Genomic DNA, 11,999 nt, shown 5'->3' with positions numbered 1-11,999 from the left:
AAAGTCTAGCAGGACAAGATGGTTACGAGAATGACTTATTTGAAAAACAGCAATCAACGGAAACACCGACCCCCTGCAGCACTTCCTTTTATTGAACTTTCAGATAGTTGATTTTCTTTTGCAAAAGTGTCATGGAAACATGGCTACTGGCAATTAACACCCATTTTGAGAATTTTTTTAGAGGCTGTTTTGCTCCTATTTAGTACTGGCTGCCACTAATCTGTTCTGCTTTTTCCAATAACAGTCCAAGAAAGTGTTTAGTGGATTTAAAATACACTGGACTTCTCATTAACATTGTTGAGAGTAGTTAATGATTAAACTTTCATTTAGACTGTTCATTAAATATATCCTTGAATAGACAGCCACAAATTGGGTCCATTGCTTAACAGATGGTGGAGCTCATGTTAATGTTTTGGTTTTGTGTTTTTCTTCAGGGAGAGGTGTGTTTACAACAGAGTACATTGAACCAAAAAGTTTTGTGCTGGAGTACCGGGGAGTTTTTCTCTCAGCGTGAAGGTGCATATGACAAAAATGACAAATATTTATTGGATTTCATATAGAATGGGAAGCAGTGTCGGTAAGTGTCCTGCGTGGTCATTTACCACAATGACCACAAAAGTGATACTTTTCTAAAAAGAAAAGCATTCAGTATTTTTGATTCATGGGTTGGCATGTAGTTGGATATTTGAATTCGTGAAAGCCTGGATTAAATTATTTTATTTATATTTGTTATTATGTCTTGCCGCTTTTAATGTCAATGTAAAGCACTTTGAATTACCTTGTGTTGAATTGTGCTATATAAATAAATTTGCCTTGCCTTGCCTTGCCTATTTTATTTTATTTAAAAAGCTTAAAAAAAAGAGAGAAACCACAGAGCTTCAATCTGTACAACTAAAAACCACCAACCAGGCCAGAAATCTGGGTGTAGTGATACCCAAAAAAGTCAGACAACTGCAGCTCATCCAGAACTCTGCAGCTCCAGTCCTCCACCACATCAGTCCAGCTCGGAGGTCTTTACACTGGCTGTCTGTCCATCAGAGGACAGACTTTATAGTTCTCATGCTGGTCTATAAAGATCCGACTGGTCCCGGACTAAACACACCAGGGACTTCCTGACCCAGTATGAACCTTCCAGACCCCGCAGGTCGTTTGGATCTGGTTTTTTATCAGTTCCCAGAATCAGAACCTCTGGTAAATTGTGGCAAAACCATAGATTTTTTCTGCTATATCGCAGTAAACCTACTGTGTTGCATGTGTTCCGATGGGGGAGGAAGAGGACAAAAGCTTTGCTTTTAAACTATGTATAGGTCTGAAAAATTGGATTAACCACCCTAAGCACTGTCAGTGACTCAGGGATTATACTTAGCATATGTCAGATGTTGAGTTGCCTCTACTGTTCATACAGATTCATGTTGTATTATTTGAGTATATGTTTTCAATGGTTACAGTGGGTACGGAAAGTATTAAAACTCCTTTAAAATCTTTGTTCTCTTTGTTTTATTGCAGCCGTTTGCTGAAATAAAAAAAAGTTGATTTTATTTCTCATTAATGTACACTCAGCACCCCATCTTGACAGCAAAAAACAGAAATGTAGAAATGTTTGCAAATTTATTAAAAAAGAGACTGAAATAGCACATGGTCATAAGTGTTCACACCCTTTGCTGTGACACATATTTAACTCACATGCTGTCCATTTCTTCTGATCCTCCTTGAGATGGTTCTGCTCCTTCATTGGAGTCCAGGTGTGTTTAATGAAACTGGTTGGACTTGATTAGGAAAGGCACACACCTGTCTATATAAGACCTCACAGCTCACAGTGCATGTCAGAGCAAATGAGAATCATGTCGTCGAAGGAACTGCCCAAGGAGCTCAGAGACAGAATTGTGGCAAGGCACAGATTTGGCCGAGGTTACAGAAGAATGTCTGCAGCACTCGAGGTTCCTAAGAGCACAGTGGCCTCCATAATCTTTAAATGGAAGAAGGTTGGGACGACCAGAACTCTTCCTAGACCTGGCCGTCTAGCCTTGGGGAGAGAGATAAAGAAGAATCCACACATCACTGTGGCTGAGCTCCAGAGATGCAGTAGGGAGACGGGAGAAAGTTCCACAAAGTCAACTATCACTACAGCCCTCCACCAGTCTTGGCTTTAAGGCAGAGTGGCCCGACGGAAGCCCTTCCTCAGTGCAAGACATATGAAAGCCTGCAGAGTTTGCCAAAAAAACACATGAATGACTCCCAGACTATGAGAAATAAGATTCTCTGGTCACATGAGACCAAGATTGAATTTTTTGGCCTTAATTCTAAGAGATATGTGTGAACAAAAGCAGGCACTGCTCATCACCTGCCTAATACAATCCCAACAGTGAAACATGGTGGTGGCAGCATCATGCTACGGGGGTGTTTTCAGCTGTACGGGACAGGATGACTGGTTGCAATTGAAGGAAAGATGAATGCGGCCAAGTACAGAGATATCCTGGCAGATAACCTCTTCCAGAGTGCTCAGGACCTCAGACTGGGCTGAAAGATCATCTTCCAACAAAACAATGACCCTAAGGACACAGCTGAAATAACAAAGGAGTAGCTTTGGAACAACTCTTGGACCATTCTTGACTGGCCCAGCCAGAGCCCTGACCTAAACCCAATTGAGCATCTCTGGAGAGATTTGAAAATGACCGGCTTTACTCGCTCAAAAGGGTACTTTTAGCTGGGGTGTTGAGTGTACATTAATGCAAATAAAATTAACTTTTTTGATTTTAGCAAAACGCTGTTTGCTATTTATGAATTAGCATTCTAAATTGTTTTGATAATTACGAGGTTTTGTTTTTGTTTAGGGAAAGGGAAAAGAACAGTATAATCCCAAAAGAAGAGCAAGATTTACAAAGGTACCGGTATGATTTTTTATTTTTTTTTCCCCCAAAAAATAATTTTGTTTAAATCCATTAACTTCCGCTTATTCAAGTCCAGGTCACGTTGTATCCATGATCTCATTCTTTTGGTCAGTAGCCACAGTTCATAACCATAGGATATGGAGCAAATGGGGTAGGAACGTAGATTGACCGGTAAACTGAGTTTTGCTTTTTGGCTCAACTCTTGGTCTTAATTACTACAGATGCTGCACCAATCTGCCTGTCAATGTCCAGCTCCATACTTAAACTCCTCCACAAAACTTCCAGAGGTACTTCCCCGGATGTCCACACAATGTTGCAGATGTATCAATCAGGGTGTCACTACAATGTCTAGACCTTTGAGGAACAAGGGCAGATCTCATCCTTCCCTGGAGTCCTGCCACCATGCAGCTTTCCTGACCTCAGATGCAGTAATAGATGACTCCATCTGAGTCCCCAGACATGGCTGTTTCTATGTAAAATTGGTTGGTGAGATTAAGCTCCTCAAAGTATTTCTTCTACTGCCTGGCGGCATCTCCAATCGAGGTCAACGGCTCCCCATCTTCACCGTACTAGGCCCCGCCTAGGCTGCTTGACTGCTAGAATTATCTTTGCAGCCGACCAGTATAGTCGCTTTCCATGGCATCACCGAAGTCCTCCCCCACCCGAAAGCTTAAGAGTCTCTGTCAGAGGTGCAAGTTGACGATCTCTCTGATGGCTCCATCTGCCAGACATTCCAAGCAAACCCCCACTACATGTTTGATGCTGCTATGTCTGGTTGGTATCGTCCCATCTGATGCAACTCACCACCAGGTAGTGATCGATTGACAGCTCAGCTCCTCTCTTCACTCAACTGGCCAGAACAAAAGACTGTAGATCTGATGATACAACTATAAAGTGATTCATCAAACTGCAACCAAGTGTCTTTGTACCACGTGCACTTATGGAGACTCCGATCTTCCAACATGGTGTGCGAACCGAGACTAGCACAGAAGTCCAAGAACAGAACAACACTTTCCATCACGCCCCCTAGGGACTCCAAGAAGACTGGGTACTCTGAACTGTCATTTGGCGCATAAGCACAAATGACAGTTGGAGCCCATTCCCCGACTCCAAGGCACATGGAAATCACCTGTATCTACTGGGGAAAACTGGGGGTCAGCATGAAAAAGGCCCAAGCTTTTGGCTGCTGCCCAAAATGCACTGCACAGACCTTCCTCCAGGTGTTGATCCCACAGGAGGGCGAACCCATGTAGCTCATTTGTGCTTAATCTGACTGGACTCCATGGTTGAAGCCACCAGGCCTGGCCCTGGTAACCCCATGAGGAATATCGAGTTCTTGTTAGCAATCTCTCCACGCAAATATACTTTGTTTGAAATCTAAACAAAATTTTAGATGGGTATTCCAGAAATCAGGGAACATTGAGTTCAACCTTTTAATGAGATAACGTCCGCGTTTTTAATTTAGTCAAATCTTAAATTTGAGTTTGTTTTGCAGGTTGTAATGGTTCTCCTTCAAACTGCTGACCAGCTGTGAGTTTGTAACTGATTTAACCTTCACTTTACCTATACAGGGAAGTGACTCAATTACATGAATTTCAGCACTTTAAAACCAGGCAGCATGTCGTAGGATCAGCTGGGTTGCTGTTGATGGTGCTTAAAATATTTTGGAATGGTTTTAGTCCCATCATAAGTAGGTAATCATACAGAACATTCAGTCTGTTTTATGTCCTCATAAGATCAGCCCATAGGAAAGTTAACACCAAAGCACTACTATGAAAGCCTAGTTAGATATGTTGGTTTTTTGAACTCTGGCAGGGGATTATGTTGAGTTTGTGTGTGTGTAAGTATAAAGCAATGTGTAAACGTATCTGGTCCTCCAAAATAACAAGAGCTGTCTCTATTCACATCTACACACATGTTCAGGATCAAGTTCCAGTTCATGTATCAATAGTATTTCAATAGTTCTCCATAAATGGTTTGGAGTTTGGGCTGGCTATTCTAATTAAAGATTATTACGCTTTTCCAGTGCTAAGTAGGGGAATGTTCCATTATAACTCCACTCTTATTTCACACAAACACTCAGCTCACAATCATGTAGTTTCTCTTCACAATATTCATGATATATTAAATAATTCATGGAATGCTTGAAGGTAAAACTCAGACCTCACCCGGCAACAAAAAAATCTATTTTCTGATGGGCTGAGAAATCTTATTTTCTGATTGGCCGATAGGTTGGTAACTCAAGACAGCTGCTCTAAACTGTATGAGCACTCAACATAGTAGCATTGTCTACCTTGGACTCGTTTGTGCTGTTGGAATTACTATGCAGTTCTACAATAAGAGAAATAATATGAAAAAAGTTTGCAAAAATTAAAAGGTCCGAGTGCCGTAAGGGTTTGATGTATTGGCCATGATATTGATAAAGGATGGATTGTTCATCATATCATTTTCTTACAAAGAAGCAGCCACAGGATGTTTCCTGATGAGAACAAGATATAAATGTTTTATTTGACTGTCCGAGAGTGGTTTGACTGACATTTGAATCATAAATAGAGGCAGTCACAACATCCAAAATCAATGTTACAGTTACAGGAAGGCAGCTTGATGTTTTTTTAGTACATTTTTTAACAGGTGGCTAGTGGTTGATGTTCCTCTGGGCTGGCAGTTGGTGTCACAGGTGCTGGTTGAGCTTTACATCACTCTACCTCAAGCGGAGGGAATGGGTGGCTCATGCTGTTCTGTCAAGGTGCATTTTTCCTTTTAACCACGTGCTGCATCTCCATCCTAAAGTGCTGAATGGCTTCTGATTCCACTCTTTTGTCCTTCTGTCATTTGCTCTGACTTCTCCCTTCTACTGCTGCAGTCAGTTTAAGACAACATCGACCCCCCCACACCATCTCATCAGTCATTCTCCCCCTCTGTTCCCTGGCCTGAGAGTTGTTTTGACACACCCTGATCCCATTAACCCTATCGTCTAACTCTCAACACTCAAGGATGGCCATGAGTAAAAAGAACAGCTCTTTAATTGATACTCGATGGACTATGAGGGCAGAACAAGTTGGATTTTTTTCTAATGTTTTTTGACAGGCCCAGCCAGCAATGTTAAAGAAAGAGTGACCCCTGTCTAACAAATGACACAATGAGAGACTGATATTCCCTCAAGTTAAATGATTTTTTTGTTTTTTTTCTCTTAACATGCAGGATGGGTCTTACCAGTACTCGAGTTGTAAAAAAAAATCAGGCGGGATGGTGGATTTTATCATATGGGGACAGATAATTTGTGCTGATTACAAATAATATAATATATTACAAATAATAGCAATGACCAAAACACCTGCAGAAATACTGCAGGAATGACATAGCAGCAGTTAAATGCAGCCTTCTGTAAGCTTTAAATATCCACTGGGCTTACATCAAATACATCAAAACACAACAATTAAAAAACAGTTTTCTGAACTTATCAATATGACTCTGTCCTTCACAGGATAAGTAAAATGGATCACTGCAAAAACTCAAAATCTTAACAAGAATATTTTTCTTATTTCTAGTTAAAATGTCTCATTTTAGTAAAAAAAATCTCATTACACTTAAAACAAGACTCATCACTGGAAAAAACAACAATTTTCACCTGTTTCAAGTAGATTTTCACTTAAAATAAGTAGAAAAATCTGCATGTGGAACAAGATTTGTTTGCTTGTAATGAGAAGATAAATCTTGTCCCACTGGCAGATTTTTCCTACTTATTTCAAGTGAAAATTGACTTGAAACCGGTGAAAATTGTCAAATAAGTTATTTTTCTGGTGTTATTTTTCTGGTGATGATTCTAAATGTTGAAATAGCAGTGATACCAAAATCATTGATGAAATGACATAAGGGATGGATGGCAGTTTTACAGGGGGGATGATTTTTACCGTTTTTATTTCAGGGGGGATGCCATCCCCCCTCATCCCCCCTCAACTCGAGTACTGGGTCTTACTGGTGTTTCGTTTCAGTTCATGTCTCAGTTCTGGGTTTCACATTGCTGTGCAGAGTTGAGCTAGAAACATAGCTCAGGAGGTTCTAGGTTACCTTATTTCTTGTTTCATCTCTCGTGAGATTGAATTACTCTCCTGCTGATGCTGATCTCCAACCAGCCTGCTGTTCCAGCTTTGAAGCAAAGCTCAGCACTAACGCAGGCGCATTATTTGCCACTGACCCAATTAGACGCTGCATAGATCCTGTGATACATACTTTCTTTTTTGACTCTTCAATTTCTGCATCACTTGTTTTCCTTTTTTCTTTTTAAATAGATTTCCTTTCTGCTTTTGATGAATGGCTTTCCCTTTTAGAACTATGATGAGTTGCTGATAAATAACAGGCCCACTCTTATACCATCTTACCTCTTTTTCGATTGCAGCTTCTATTTATTTTAAAAGGAAATATATATAACTATATAAGTAAAGTGCCCCATCAGCATTGCATCTTTCCATAAGGGAGGGTATAAATAAACCAACTGCTCCATATTAGGAGTGTAAAGGTAAGAGAAACAGGGTTGAAAAGAAAAAGGGGCCATAAATGAGAAAAGGCTAGAACGGTATTTAATATTATAATGGATAATCATTTATCTACTTAAGAAAACATCATTATTATTACTTTTCATTACCTAATCAGCCCTAAAATGCCTTTTTATTTCAAACTTTTTAGGGGATGTGTTTCTATCCGGGAGTGTTTTTAGTAATAGATGTGAATGATAATAGAACTACGAAAATATACACAAAAGTGAATCAATATATGACTTTAGCACAAAAGGGGAATTTTTATGCACCTAATTAGTTAAAATTATTTAATTTTAAATACTGAGCACTTTTAAAAATCGTGCGGCTTGTTCTGTCAGTTGTTATACCGTGCTGCCCGGACCGGCTCTGGGTCGGCCTGGAAGGTGAAAGGTGGCTCTGGCGGAGCAGCCGGCTACTTTTATCCCCAGCTGAAGGCATCTCTCCGCCTGCTGGACAGCCGGGAGCTCATCGGTCACTCGCTCTGGTAGCAGCCATTATTTTAATAAATATAACCTGGTGCCAACCGGACGGCCGGGTAGCTATGATGCCCATTCAGCGACCAGCTACTGTTAGGGTCAGAATTACTAACTTCATGCCAGCTATCTTCCTTTGTTATGTTATTGTAAACTAGATTTTATTTTTCATGTCAAATATCGTTTTTACAACTGTAGACAAACCAGTTGTTTAGCTTCACTTAGTTGACCAAGTGTTTGGAACATACAGGACTGTCTCAGAAAATTAGAATATTGTGATAAAGTCCTTTATTTTCTGTAATGCAAAAATGTCATACATTCTGGATTCATTACAAATCAACTGAAATATTGCAAGCCTTTTATTATTTTAATATTGCTGATCATGGCTTACAGCTTAAGAAAACTCAAATATCCTATCTCAAAAAATTAGAATATTCTGGGAATCTTAATCTTAAACTGTAAGCCATAATCAGCAATATTCAAATAAGAAAAGGCTTGCAATATTTCAGTTGATTTGTAATGAATCCAGAATGTATGACATTTTAGTTTCTTTAATTGCATTACAGAAAATAAAGAACTTTATCACAATATTCAAATTTTCTGAAACAGTCCTGTAGGAACATGTGGGAGACCAAGTGAAATTAGATGGAAGGCTGGGGGTTGTAGTTTCTTCTCATTCAGGAAATGCTGGTACCGGATTGGACGAGGGGACAAGTCTAAACCACGCCTTCTCCACCTATAGTATAAATGTCTTTTGTGTTAGCCGTGTTGTCTTCTTTCACCTGAGGACCGGTTCGGTGCTGTTTGGGGTTTTACATGAAGGAAAGAAAATGATAAGTAAAAAAGAGAATAAACAAAAGATGCATCAAAAACAGAGAGAAACTGACGGAAAATAAGAATATATAAAAAAAAAAGAACAAGGACTTGTTCAGATCAATGCAATTCGTACGGCAAAGCAAAGAAATCAATAAACAGACATTTTCAGAAGGTTTTTCATGATTTGAGGGAAAATGTTTCACTTTCAAACATCAGAATGAGCAGCAGACGAAGGCGGCGAGGGCGGACTGAGGCGAGGCGGACCGAGGTGAGGTAGGACTGAGGTTGTAGTGACAGCTTTGATGGTAGTGAGGTTCACTTGGCTTCTAGGAAGTCATGCTGGGTTTAATGAGGCAGGAGTACAGGCAATCAGTTCCTGACTTGACATTATCAGTCGCCAATCAGAGAGCACATCATTAGCCATGAAACACTACTAATAGCCTCGATTCTTCCATCTCTTGCTTTTTCTACTCCGTGGAAAAAAGTAAGCTCTTCTTTTTTTAATTAATCAGCAGCATGCAGCCATGTTGAATCTCTGAGTCTTCACAATTCAAAAAGAAGGGCCTCAAACGTTAATTACGACATGTTTTGTTGACAACACATTGAGAACTGTGTTTCTCTACTCGAATGCGTCGCGTTTATCAGTAGCACTCATAACGATATGAAAAGTGGAAAGCAACATACTGCTTCTGCATTCACACATGCATGCACTCCCTGATCTCCAAGTAGTCTTTGCAGACAGCTGGCCGACTGATAAACCTTAATAAGTGAGGAGCAAGTGTTGCAGACATTTGCGGTCTCACATACCAGCCCTCCTGAACAGTTCTGGATTTTTTTTCTCCTTTTTTTTTAATGGCTGCAGTGCACGTGCTGGCCTGCGGCTACTGCTGGCATTAAGACCTGACTCGGGATACTCGGGAAATCAGTAGAGGCTTCAGAACTGTAAAGCAAGATGAACAACCTCAGGCTCTGTGGCTGTGGGACCCTCAGGAGCGCTGTATAGTGCGACACACATCACTGAGGTCACATTGGGTGTAATCAGTACTGGAGTTGAGGGGGGATGAGGGGGGATGGCATCCCCCCTGAAATAAAAACGGTCAAAATCATCCCCCCCTGTAAAACTGCCATCCCCCCTTTCCATCCCTTATGTCATTTCATCAATGAATGTGGTTTTACTGCTATTTCAACATTTAGAGTCATCACCAGAAAAATAACGCCAGAAAAATAACTTATTTGACAATTTTCACCTGTTTCAAGTAAATTTTCACTTGAAATAAGTAGGAAAATCTGCCAGTGGGACAAGATTTATCTTCTTATTACAAGCAAAAAAATCTTGTTCCACTGGCAGATTTTTCTACTTATTTCAAGTGAAAATCTACTTGAAACAGGTGAAAATTGTTGTTTTTTTTTCAGTGATGAGTCTTGTTTTAAGTGTATGAGATTTTTTTACTAAAATGAGACATTTTAACTAGAAATAAGACAAATATTCTTGTTAAGATTTTGAGTTTTTGCAGTGATCCATTTTACTTATCCTTTGAAGGACAAAATCATATTGATAAGTTCAGAAAACTGTTTTTTATTGTTGTGTTTTGATGTATTTGATGTAAGCCCAGTGGATATTTAAAGCTTACAGAAGGCTGCATTTAACTGCTGCTATGTCATTCCTGCAGTATTTCTGCAGGGGGTTTTGGTCAGTGCTATTATTTGTAATATATTATATTATTTGTAATTACCACAAATTATCTGTCCCCATATGTCCGTATGAGAATGTAAGAAAAGTGCAGATTGTAATGGGAAAAAAAATCTATGTCTGTTTGTTCCAGGTCGACAGTCTTAAATGGGTTTATACAACAGCAAACATTGATATATTTCTGTGATGGCATTACTTTTTCAATACATTATTAGCAGCACTGTTAACTATATCAGTACAGCCGTGAAATCTTACGGCCAGGACCGTCATGGGAAAAGCAGTCGTCTGAAACTCGGCTCCTGTCTGCCCAAATTGGTCAAAAAAATACTCTCAAACACACCAACCCAATGCCGAGTGGAGTGTACGTTCTACGCGTGCGCGGGGCGTAATACGTCCCCATAAATGCAGGCAGCACTAGTCTGTGATGTTGCCCAGAAAGAAAAGAACAACAACCAGAAATGATGGATTGCTCTAGTCCAGTAGTCCTCACTCCTGGTCCTCGAGAGCCGCTGTCCTGCATGTTTTTGATGTTTCCCTGCTCCAGTAAACCCTGATATAGATGACTGTGTCACCAACAGAACTGTGTAGACCTGGAGGAAAGATTGGTGATGACCACTAATTAGAATCAGGTGTGTTGATGCAGGGAAACATCAAAAACATGCAGGACAGCGGCTCTGGAGGACCAGGAGTGAGGACCACTGCTCTAGTCTACAGTTCTGAACAGAGCCCGCTTTCATCAGTCAGTGTTTTCACTTCTGATAGAAGTCAAGAAGGATTGAAAATATGATGGTTTATGCAATTATGGAAAACATAATACAATCAAACCCAATCTAAATCCAACCCGATGCCATGATAGTGTAGTCGTGTAACGTCTCTGCCATCCCTGTTTCTAGTCCATGGGTGTCCAAAGTCGGTCCTGGAGGGCCGGTGTCAATCAATCAATTACTTTATTTGTCCCCAAGGGGGCGATTAGTTTCGCGACAGGAGAAGCACACAATGTTAAATATACATAAAATATACATAATAAATTACAATAGGTTACACATCATAGTATAGACCTAATCTTAAGAGGGAAGGCATTTTTCACCCACTACCTTTTCCTTCCGGCATTTAAAAGAACAATAGCGGAGAGTACAAAGGAGTGTTTGTACAGTATCTGTTAGTCTTTGCAAAAGGGAGTCTAAGCAGTGTACCTGATGGTAGAAACGGAAACTGTTTGTGTAAGGGATGTGAGCAGTCAGACAACATGGAGTTTGCCTTCTTGATTAGCTGTTTGTCATAAAGTTTTTGTAAGGTTTGATGAGCCGACCCGATGATTTTACTGCTTAGACTGACAACCTTATTGAGCAAATTTCTGTCTTTGACCTTCAAGGATTGAAACCAACAAATGAAAGAAAAAGTGATAACAGATTCGATGAAAGAACGATAAAACATCCTGCATGTTTCCCGTCCTGCATGTTTTAGATGTGTCCTTTTTTTATCAAACCGGGATACAAGGAGCTTGGTCATCAACAGAACTATCCAGACTTTGATGACAAGGTGGTGACGACTGTTAATTAGAATCAGGTGTGTTGATGCAGGGAAACAATTAAAACAT

The sequence above is a fragment of the Cololabis saira genome, chromosome 1 (genome assembly GCF_033807715.1).
Source record: "Cololabis saira isolate AMF1-May2022 chromosome 1, fColSai1.1, whole genome shotgun sequence".
Taxonomy (NCBI): domain Eukaryota; kingdom Metazoa; phylum Chordata; class Actinopteri; order Beloniformes; family Belonidae; genus Cololabis; species Cololabis saira.
Note: the sequence above shows the minus strand (reverse complement) of the source record.